This window comes from Pholcus phalangioides, unplaced genomic scaffold (genome assembly GCF_987345545.1).
Source record: "Pholcus phalangioides strain wild (caught in Gottingen) unplaced genomic scaffold, Ppha-v1.0 ptg000001l_1, whole genome shotgun sequence".
NCBI classification, from domain to species: domain Eukaryota; kingdom Metazoa; phylum Arthropoda; class Arachnida; order Araneae; family Pholcidae; genus Pholcus; species Pholcus phalangioides.
This window is the reverse complement of record NW_028301594.1, coordinates 11,864,882-11,877,025: the sequence shown is the minus strand read 5'-3', so window position 1 is coordinate 11,877,025 and position 12,144 is coordinate 11,864,882. Positions and strand designations below refer to the sequence as shown.

At 36.5% G+C, this 12,144-nt stretch overlaps 1 protein-coding gene across 2 annotated transcripts in view; it reads right to left on the bottom strand.

Annotated features, from left to right (window-relative positions):
- The window catches only part of LOC149089887 (uncharacterized), a 216,426-nt gene that overhangs the window by 54,419 nt on the left and 149,863 nt on the right, over positions 1-12,144 (bottom strand). The gene's annotated exons all lie outside the window — the stretch shown is intronic.

The following is a 12,144-nucleotide window of genomic DNA, read 5'->3' as shown; positions in this document are numbered from 1 at the left end:
CTCTTAGTGACGGAAAAGAAATTTCTTCGGTCCTCCTCATCATGTATAGTCATCTTAAATTGAGGCAATGAACAAACAACACGTGAGATATCTCCGTTCTTTTTTATTTATTTCTTTTTACTGAGACACCAACGAAATTCTTAATCACGTTCAATGGCTCCCATACATAAAGCATATATATACAGGGTGATTGTTTAATTCCCATTAACGCATTTTGCTGGTGAACCGTTGATCCTAGAGGCATACTTCCAATTAGAAAAAGTATCCAAATAACATGTAGAACTCAGATATGTCTTTCGTGTTGCAAGGGGTTGTATAGTTATTCAAATAAAAAAATAATTTTCTATACGGACACCCTACTTCACCAAACATCAACTCTGGCCATATCGCTGTATATCAATTCACTGCCATTAATGAGACGGGTTGGAAATGAAGGCGCTGTCTATAGGTGGTCGCCTTAAGCTCGTCAGGGAAAATATCTTATCCATATCCTCCCTCGGGTTTGAACCTGGGACCGTGACAGCAACTTTCACGGTGACAAACGAGCATCTCACCACCACGCCACTCGGTCGCCATACGGGCACCCTGTGCCGTATAGCGTCTCTCCTGAGGCTAGCAAAAAAAAAAGAAAATTCCACGTTTCTAAGAACAAAAACATGGTTTTACGAATTCCACAAATAAAGACACTCTGTCAATTATAAAAAACTTGAATTGTGCTGATATAATACAGTGAGATTCATTTACTGTTTAAAAAAGAAAATTCTGAATTTTATCGAGAAATAACATATTATATGATCTCTCACTATTTCCGCGTGAATATTACTCAGATAAGATTAACAAGGGCTGTACTGTATTAACCAACTGAAATATCATACTAGTAACCAACGCTGTTGCATTGCAATAACTTCAAGTATGTATATGTCTCATCTAGACCTGTAATGGAAGGATTGCAAAATCCCTATAGGTCACAAAGTGTGTGTTTATTTTTCTGGTTTTTTTGTTTTTTGTGTATATTTTACTGTTTTGTGTTTTGAAATATGTACATATATATATATATTTTTTTTTGTATTTTTTTGGTCTAATTATGTGTATTAGTTTGTATTTGAGATTAAAAAAATTCAATATTCACTGAAATATTTGGATACAAAAATCGGTGGAAAATTGGGAAGGAACAGCATAAATAAGGGAAAGAAGCGCTGTTCGTTAGTTTTTGCTGTTCTTTTCCAATTTTTCAATTCAAGTATCAGTTAATATTGCACTTAGAAACGTGGAGTTGGCTTCATAAGAGACAGGGCAACAGTTTTGCAATTCGATTTTTCAAGGGCAGGGTGACCGTATAGAAAGTTAATTTTGTTTTTATTTTAATAACTATGCGAAAAATTATTTTTTTTAATTCATATTGTCTGAGTCAATTAAACGGTTTAAAACTGGCTAGAACGAATTTTCACCAAATTTCAGCCAAAAATATTGCTTTCTTGAGATTCCACACCACAAGTGAATGTTCACTAAAGGGTCCGTTATATTTTGGCATGGTGGAAAGCTGTGCTCTAGTGAAAATATGATTGAAAATGTTATTTAATCATTGATTTATTTCAAATTTTGTACGCATATGTATGATTGTATATGCCAACCTATACTAGTGCGAAATTTTGCATATCTCTAACACTAAAAAAAATCCATTTTTAACATCTAGCACGCATGATAAAATAGCATGACATCAATGTATTGAATAAAAATTTATTCACAATAAAGAAAACTGTCAAGTGTGTTCATAAAATGATGGAGAAGATTGAGATTTCATTGACTCAATATTATTTAAGATTCAATTTTAAAATGACAAAAATATTTTTTTAATTATATTCCAAGTATTTTATGACCGGACTCAGGTCTTTAATGAACTAAACAGTTTCCTTTATTTTGAATCAATTTTTATATAATCATATTGATGTCACAATTGAACTAACATGTCTATTGAAATAAAATGTTTGTCCAGTTCATGAAAGATTTGAGTATCCCATAAATTTTTGGGTTATAATGAAATAATAATAATTTCTTTTCACTTTTTGAAATTAAAACTTAATTTTAAAAAGATTGAGTCAATGACTTCTCAATCTTCTACATAAAAGGTGTCCAAAATGGAATTCTTTGAAAATTTGCGGAAAATTAAGTATTGGAGATATGCGAAATTTTGCACTGGCATAGGTTTACGTATACAATCGAAAATATGAGTACAAAATTTCAAATAAATCAATCATTAAATAATATTTTTAATGATATTTCCACCAGAGCACAGTTTTTCACCGTGCTAAAAGACAGGGACCCTTCCTAAAATATTCACTTGAGGTGTAGAACCTCAAGATGACAATATTTTGGGCTGAAATTTAGAGACAATTCATTCTAGCCAGTTTGAAACCGTTCAATTCATTCAGGCAACATGAATTTTAAAGAAAAGTATTTTTCGCTCCACCCTACTACACAACCCCTTGTAACATGAATGACGTATCTGAGCTCTATATATAGTTATGAAATCACCCTGTATACAAAATATAGACACATGTCGTGAATATAAGGATAATCGAGCCTATAATCATTTTTCAAGTATGATTTGTCAAGCGTTGATGACACTTGAATGCTAGTGGAAATGCCGTCGCTCATTTCATTTCAATGTGAGGACCTTATTCATGGCACCGCATCCGGAAGCAGGGCCCCCATAGGCTGGGATCGTTGGCGGCCGCCCCTCCAAGCCAGCTTCTTCACTGGCGACTCTATGGTGAAATTGCAGAGTGAAAAATAAGGATCATCCCGGGTCCCCAGGCTGGAGTCCTGTCAACCCCACCTTTGTGGGGGGGGGGGGCATGGTTCTATGCGCTGGAAATTTCTACGATAAAAGGAAAATGTGTCCTCTGCTAGAAATTTCTATGATTACGGAAGTTATTCTGAAAATTTCCGTGATTACTGAGTTGTGTCCCCCCATTTTTAAAATTTATGCTTTTTACGGAACTAATTCTGAAAATTTTTGTGATTTTTAAATTGTGTACAAAGCTGGAAATTTCTGTGATTACGGAACCATTTTTCATTTATGGAAATATCTGTGATAAAAAGAAACTGTGCCCTATATTAAAAATTTCATAACAGTCAAGCATCCTGTTTTGAAAATTTCTCTAATGATGGGAACTGTACCCTGTTTTTTAATATTTTTGTTATTACGAAACTCCTGCCCCGCTCTGAAAATTTCTGTGACAACGTACTAGGAAACTAATTCTGGAAATTTCTGTGATAATGCAACGATCAAAATCAGGAAAGTGTTAATTGGTAAAATTTGTGTTAAGGATATAAATTTGTTCTACTCAAACTGACAAAATATTTATGCACCATTCTAATCGATGTCCTAACTTTAAAAACAGCTGACACATTTGCGAACACCGAGCTCCTAAATCTCGATTCGCAAGATAAATCAGTAATTCCCAATATTTCAAAAAATTTTAAATAATTTAAAAATTTGTGAAATTGTTAAAAGATATTTTTAAAAAAAAATTGATTAAAATAAAAAAAATAATTTAAAATTAAAATTTTCAAAAGAATTGGTATATGCGGTATGCAAAAAAAGGTTATTCTCACGACTTGGGATATTTTTGATACAGAAAAAAGTATTTAAAATTTTGATCGATAGAAGACGCTGCGTGAAAGCAAATCACTGGAAATGGGGGGGAAAAAATTATGGCTCATCCCACAATCAAAAAAGCGTCAATTGGTGAAATTTGTGCCTTTGATAAAAACACACACACACACACACTTTAGGGCAAGAAAATTCTTCTATTCAAACTCATAAATTACCTATGAAATAATATGATCAATGTCCTAAAATCAGGAACAGCTGACGCGCATGAGGCGGACATGAACATCGACTTCCAAATCTGGTGAACTTCCGAAGAAAAGTCATCTTGTCTCCTTCGAGACTCGAACCCAGGCCCTCTTGCACACCAGGCAAGCATGCTACTATCTACACCACTAGAGACACGATCCTGTCTTCCTTATTTCACGCACTGTGGCGTGAGGCACTGAAGTAGAGACAGTAGTAGCCTCTCTTAACTTCAGGATAATAAAATGTTTTCTTTATATCTTGGGCTGAGAAAACGCCATCTATCTCTCTCTAATACCTTTATATGTTACTATAATCGATTTCTGTTAATTTTGATGCTATTGGAAGGTTAAGAACTCAAAATTTCTTTTGGAAAAAATTCATTGCGACCCACCCTCTAAGCCATAGTTTCCCAACTTTTTTTGTCCCACACACACATCGCCCCCTTCATCAGAAATTTTTTCTTCCATCGCCCCCCAACGCAATCTAATCTATAGAATCATGTTATACCCGTAGCTTTTCCCGCCCCCCTGGAACATTCCATCGCCCCCAGGGGTCGTTAACGCCCACGTTGGGCATCATTGCTCTAAGCCATAGTTCCCCCACACTGTTTATTCCATCGCCCCCCTCCTTCAGAAATGTTTTTCTCGCATCGCCCCCAACTTAAGCGTACCCATGTGATCCTATGATATACCCGTAGCTTCTATGGCCCACCAGGGGGCGATATTTCCCACTTTGGGAAACACTGCTCTAAGCCAGTATGCTAACCCGCGACTCGCAGACAAAATGTGACCCTCGGGGTTATCTTATGTGGCTTGCCACCTCAAACTTAATTTTTGTAAAAATGCACTAAGCGGTGCATTTACAGATCGCTTAAGTGACCCGTGGCACAATTTCAGAGCATTTAAGCGGCCTGTGGTACATTTTCAGGTCACAAGTAGGCCGGTGGCACATTCACAGATCATTTAAGTGACCCGCGACACAATTCCAGAACACTTAAGCGGTCCGTTTCACATTTAGAGATCCCTTGAGAGAGAGACATGGCACAGTTTCAGGGGCATTTAAGCGGCTCCCAGTGCAGTTATACATCACTCAAGTTACCCGGTACATTCACAGATTACTTAAGTGATCCCCGGCATAGTTAGGGATAACTTGAGTGATGATGCGCGGCACAGTTACAGAGCACTTGAGCGACTCGGACACATTTCGAGATAACTTTAAGGATCCGCGGAACATTTAGGGATCACTAAAGTGCCTCTATAGAGGACTTATCAATAGGAAAAATGTTAATTCTCAGGTGTTCTAAACGAGCGGAAGGTTTTTCTCGTTTTCGGCACACTGAGTAAAATGTCATTAAGAATATTTTATATTTTTATAAAGGTGCATCATTCAATCTCCCTCTGCCCCCGTCATCAAATTCAGCAAATCCTAAACTTCCTCCCTCCCATCGATGCTGACGTAATACTTAAATGACCCCCTATAGTTTTTTAAATAAATATTAAAAATTAACTTTTTATACGAATACCATATGGTCAAAAACGCAGTTAGAAATAGCGTTAGAAACGCGGAAGTTTTTTGTTGGCATCAAGAGAGATAGGGCAATAACTTTCTAATTGGGATTTGAGCACAGGGTGATATTTCCGTATAAAAAAGGCAAGATTTTTACATTTTAATAACTTTTCTAATTTTTGCAACATGAATGACGTATCTGAATTCTATTCGTTATGTAGATACTTTTTCGGGTTGAAATTATTTCTCTAGGGGCCGTTCAAGTATTACGTCATCATCGATGGGGGAGAGGGGGTTTGCGATTTGCTGACTTTTGATGACAAGGGGGGGAGGGGGCTTTGGCTAATGCTTACGTCATCAACCACCCCTTATGAAAATATGAGTTAGGATTCAGACGGGAAGAGCTGATGACGAAATTTTGCTGACAAGGAGGGGGGGGGGGGCAGGAGGTCAGCGTTTTGTTGACTTTTGCTGACAAGAGGGGGGGAGGGGGGGTCAAAAATGGCTGAAAATTTGCTTACGTAATACTTTAACGGCCCCCTAGGATCAACGGTTCGCCAGTAAAGGCGGCCAAGGGGGAATTAAGGAATAACCCCCCCCCCCCCCCCCCCGTATGTTCTTCTTTTATAAGCCAGCGTTTCTTAATCTTTCTAAACTGGTAGACCAGGAAAATTTCTGAAACAAATTTAAGGACCACTTATGTTCTGTATTACGTACGGGACATTCCTGTAATTTTGGGTGTTGCGATATTTTTTTTGTACATTTAGCCTATTTTTTCAACGATGTTTTTAATTGAATTTTCAACATTTACTAAAATCATGAATATACACAGCGTTTTCATAATGCAGTATATAAATTATTATGTTTTACGCTTTTTCCTGTTTTTTTTTAGCAATTTTAATAAAAAAATTAGTGATTGCGTCTATACTTCCTGCAACATTTTTGATGACAATTGTTTATGTCCCGTATTTTACCCTATTTAAAATCCCAGTTTACAGCATAAAATATGGTCATCTGACCATTTGAATACTTTTTTTGTGGAATAAATTATGTTTACTGTGATTTGTGTAGCAGCAATGTATTTCTCCCACCCTTCAGCGATTTTAGAAGTAATTACTAAATTTTGCCAAAAAAATTCAATTTTCTGATATCCCGTGCCGTATTTGCGATAGTAATTTCTCGCATTTTCCTCGATGATGAATAGTGATGATGATGAATAGTGATTGATATTATTAATATAAGTCACAACGATTGAATAATTTTTCATTCAGTAAGAATTAAATTATCGAGTCTGCCTGCCGGCTACTCGTGCCGTCGCCCTGGTCCGCGGACCGTAGGTTGAGAAACGCTATTTTAAGCGAAATCTCTGGGCCTCCAATTATATGTACATAAAGTGTACATGAAATGCTTGAAATTCTGATTTTAGTTCTGATTCTGATTCTAAATTCTGGAGTGAGTGAACTCAACCCAATAAAACTGATGCTGGCTTCTAGCTCACACGTTAACAAGACCAATCAAATCTATTTGCTCACCAACAAATTGTTAAGCGAGATTAGAGCCCTTGCATATATATATAAGCCCCTGTATATGAAGGCATCTTAAGCGAGATGACTCGCTCTGACGGATATTTTATTTTTACTATACAATGATATTTCCGTTTTGTTTGTTTGTTGTATCCTTGTATATGATATAATAAGTGTAAGATAGCAGATGGGATGGCATTGGCAACACCGTCTGTAGCGGAAAGCCTCCACGCGAATCTCGTGACGTCACTGAAGTCCATTTCACCTATAGTCATTGAATATACTGCAAAATAAGGTAAAAATTTCGCATATATCGTCCTGCTGTATCCAATGGCTGTAGGTGAAATTGACGACTTCATTGACGAACCCCGGAACTTTCACCAATAACTCTCAACCCCATCTCGTCTGTTATGACTACAAAATCTGTGAATAGCGTGTACCCAATTACCCGGGAAAATAAATTGCAAAAATTTAGTATATATTTGTTAATCTTTTTTCATTTTCTTTTTTTTGCTCAAAATAAAGTGTTCCGGAATCTGCCTCGAAGTTGGGCTGGGAGAGATCTCGCTAACGAGATAAGTCAGGTGGCAAAGTTCTGGCGTTCATTCATTCAGTCGTGCCCGATTTCGTATTCGTTAGTTATTGATGGACACGCACACCAACCTCCAATCGAATATTTTTTCAATTGCAATCAAGCATTGCTATTATACTGATTCGATTTCGGCCCCAGTCAGGACTGCCATATGATGTTTTTCTTATGATAATGGTGATCAGAAACGGTACTCACAACCAAAAAATTGAGGGTTAACCCACCCTCAATCATCTAAATATTTTGATTACTTTTACTGACATCATGGACATACACTCATCAAAGAAATTCAAATACGCTAACCTCTAGTGAGTTTCAAAATTTTCAAAACGAAAACACGCGTTCATAATTCATGTTCAAACATTGAAATTTACTTGTACTAGCTAAAAAAAAAAAGAGGATATAATGCCTCTTTGAGGATGTATCAAACTTGTTGTCTAAATTCGACCTCATCAGAATTCCACGAATGCTGTCAGTGATAATGATAATAATTATTGTAAGCCGAGCAGTTCACAGAGTTTACAGCTTAAGCAAGCAACTGTGCCTCCCTCTAATTTTTATACCACACACACACATGCGTTCACACGTACAAACACTGAAATATTCAGGACGAGAACCAAACCCTGAAAAATAATATAGTCCGAATAAACACACACACACAATTTACACTCAAAGGGTGCAGCGGAGGGCAGCAACCATTATTCGAATCGAACCCAAGATGAGGGAGGCCAAAAAAAGAGGAAAGAAAAAGTAAATGAATCGTGATACCAAGAAATTAGACCATTTTAAAGGGCGAATCACGTTCCTAGGGAAGATGGTCAACGCAATAGCCTTAGTAGTCAGCATTTTACGGCCATTACGGTGGTTGAAAAAGTAAACTAATGCTGAGAGCCGCTAAAAATCGCACCCTGTTGGTCTTTGATAAATCGTTCTTTTAAACCCGCTTATAACGCCTTTCTCTGTATCTCATATTTATTTATCGTATTCTTATCCTAGTTTTTACTTAAGACGGGCGTGAAAAATGAGGTCGTAATTAATTATCTATGAAAACAGAAAAACGGTTTTATTTTTCGATTCTAGAATTACGCACATTGGGGAGTGTCAAGAAAGTGTATTCACTTCCCGTGTGCCATCAATCCAAAAAAATTGCAAAGCAAAGTCATTTCATGAAATTTGATTTGATTATGGTGTAACGAATCGGGGATATTCGTTGAAGTACCATGAATATCGTTAAAAGTAACCGAAATCAACCTTTTTCGGATACGAGTTAGATATGAAAATTAGCCCACACATTTTTTCCCCTCATAGTTATTGAAATAAAGCGGCTCACAGCGGTGCGTTTTGAGAAAATCATGGCCAAAAACCCAAAAGAAAAGTTTTGCCGTTCAACTCGGTCGTTGTCTATGGAGTTTTTATCATGATGCCAATCATCACAACAGGTTTATGAGTCCACGTGCTAGTCAACACAAGTGAGTTGTTAGTCCTCACTCCAATCAACACAAGATGGTTGTGAGTCCTAGCTCTAATCAACGCAAGAGAGTGGTGAGTCTTCGTGCTGATCAACGCGACAACGTTGTGAATCCCCGTGCTAATCAGCACAAGAATGTAGTCTTCACGCTATTAAGCACGAGAAGTTAATTGCCGATTTATACTCCGGAAGTGCAGTAGATGGCGCGAATCCTTGGATGGTACGTTCAAGGCTGTGATTTCTGTTCGCGCTAATAAACGCAAGAATACTGAATGTAATCATGGCAATCAGTGCTATATTATAGAAGGCTTTGAATCCCGACGCCAATCAATATACAAGAACGTTTTGAGTCCTCGCATCACTCAACGTATTCAGTGCCATTGAACTCGAGCGTGAATGGTGTCTTTAATCTTTAAGAGAAACTCTTATTTCTGTTACCGTTCCATGCGCCCAAGTAGAATGAGCATATTCTAGTGTTTCTCTTTAGGACGGGCGTGAAAAATCGGCCCGTAATTAATTATCTATGGAAAAAGTAAATTAAAAAATAAGTTTAATTTTTCGATTCTAGAATTACGCACATTACGGGAGTGTCAAGAAAGTCAATTCATTTCTCGTGTGCCACTAATCCTAAAAAATTGCAGTCATTTCATGAAATTTGATTTGATTATGTCGTAACGAATCGGAGATATTCGTTGAGGTACCATGACTATCGTTAAAAGTGACAGAAATCGGCTTTTTTTGGATACGAGTCAGTTATGAAAATTAGCCCAGACACATTTTTTTAATGGCTATTGAAGCGGCGGTCCGAATAATGTTAGTAGAACGGTATGAATCTAAACTTGGAATAACAATTTTTCAAGTTCAAACAGAAAATAAAGCTATTTTGAATTTTGAAAGTCGGATTATCCCGAGTATGGCTATAAACTCAGTTTAGTAGTTTTATACCCTGATAATCAGACATACAGCGAAAAAAAGTGCCAAATGAGTAAACGAACTTCACTGGGAGGTCATTATGTTAATACAGGGTGATTATAAATAAACTGACACAACTCAGACGTATGTAGCCCCCATTCGGATGGACGTATTTGATGAAACTTGGTATATAGGATATATGGGCCATGGGGAAAGAAAAATTTAATTTAAAAGTAGTTCAATTTTTGACGACTATATGATTAATTCAACTTAGTAATGTTAGCTGAATTACACTGACATTGCCACCTGGCAGTCGAGTATTTTGGGGGGGGGGGTAGTCTTTAACTGTGCTGGTCTGGGTTCGTATCCCGGTTTGGGCATGGACATTTACTAACATTAACAAATTATCTGGATGAATCGTGCTGATTCCTTGGGGATACGTTGAACTTGAGGATCACGTTTTTAAAGAAATTATATTACTCCGATCTATGCAGCGCCCGTTGTGGTGGAGCTACTCCATTTAAACTTGGTATATACGTCATTTGGATCATGAGAAAAATATAACTGCTATAAAAAAGTGTAACTTTTTCCCCTGGTGGTCAAAAATTGAACTATGTGTTTTTATTGAATCTTTCTTTCCCTTCATGGTCTATATATCCTATATCCCAAGTTTCATGAAAACACCTCCATTAGAATGGGCGCTACATACGTCTGCATACGTCTGGGTAGTGTCAGTTTATTTATAACCACCCTGTATTAACTTCAACGTAATCATCAACGTATCATTCGAAATAGAAAAAAAAAATCAACAAATATGTGCCTGAACTTTAAAACTCATAATTGATGTAAATATTTTTGGATGAAATATTTCTCAGTCCTATTTAATACTAATATATATATATATATATATATATATATATATATATTCATATGTATGTATATTTTTTTTTTAGTAGAAAAATCCAACTGCGTATTCTTCGAAGGCACTTATTGATATCTTAACCAAAATTTTGCTCACAGACAGAGATATGGGAACTACTAGAATAATGGTTATATACATAGGAATAGAAAATTTTAATAATAAATAATAATATCAACAAACAATAATAACAATCATAACAGGAGCGGGGAAAAAAATTATAATAATAATAATTCGAAATGAGAGTGAAAAGATTGGACAAGCCAATTCCCCTCGGGGATGGGCGTCAACCACCAGGAGTCGTTTCAAATCCTATTTCTATAGCTTCAGCATTAACAAAATAATAATAATAATAAATAATATCGAAATGCTTTGGCATAGTTAGTTGCCTTATATTTATTTTGCCACCATTTTTTTTTAATATTCATTTAATACAGAGGGCACAGTTCGAAATTTGATGATGGTGTGAACCAATTTCTCAGGCATGAAGGAGGAAAAGAAAATTTTTTTGGTATTGTTAATATACATGATACAATCACCCCGTCACAACTCGAAACTCCACAATATTGGAGATGTAAAAGGCGTAACTCGCTTCTGGACGGACATCGATTATAATACGGAAAGGGTTAAAATGCAAGAGAGGGAGAAAAAAAAAATGACCGCAGTAGTTATATTATATAGAGAAAAAACAGGTTCATGTACGACTGCGTATAAAAAAGGCAAGCAGGCACGAGTAATATTTTATGAATTGTCCACTGTCATACACGAGATAAGAAACGAACGTTTAATTATGGCCGAGCTTATATAAAAGATATCTTAATAGCCCGAAAACACGCCTATGAATTTGAACACGACATACACATGACCCATGGCCCCTTTCCTCCCATGTCCCAGTGGTTACCCATGCCATAGCAATGTTAGTAAAGAGCAAACCGTGAGGGATTACGAAGTCTGGAAAGGAGGGACGTTTGTCATGTAATCGTATAAAAAATAATTACAGAATCAATGATTGATTTGTTTATTAATATAAATATCAGATATTTCAATGAAATAAATGGAGGTTTCGAGTGGTAATGAATTTGGGTTTATTAATCAGTGTTTTTTTCTTGCCTGATCAAAAATAAAATAAATCTGTAACCATTCGTAAGGGAGATAACTTTCTGTAGGTATTGCTTAGAGAGCTCTCGGTTCTCTGGAATTAAAATGAAGAGTGTGGCAAGTTGGACCGATTTCTCTCAAATGATGATGAAATGGAAAACATCATTTTAAAAACGATGGGGGAAATTAATTGTTAAGCGATGTCTTGGAAGTGTGCAGTAGATGGCGTGAATCCTTGGATGGTACGTTCAGTAAAAGGAAATCATG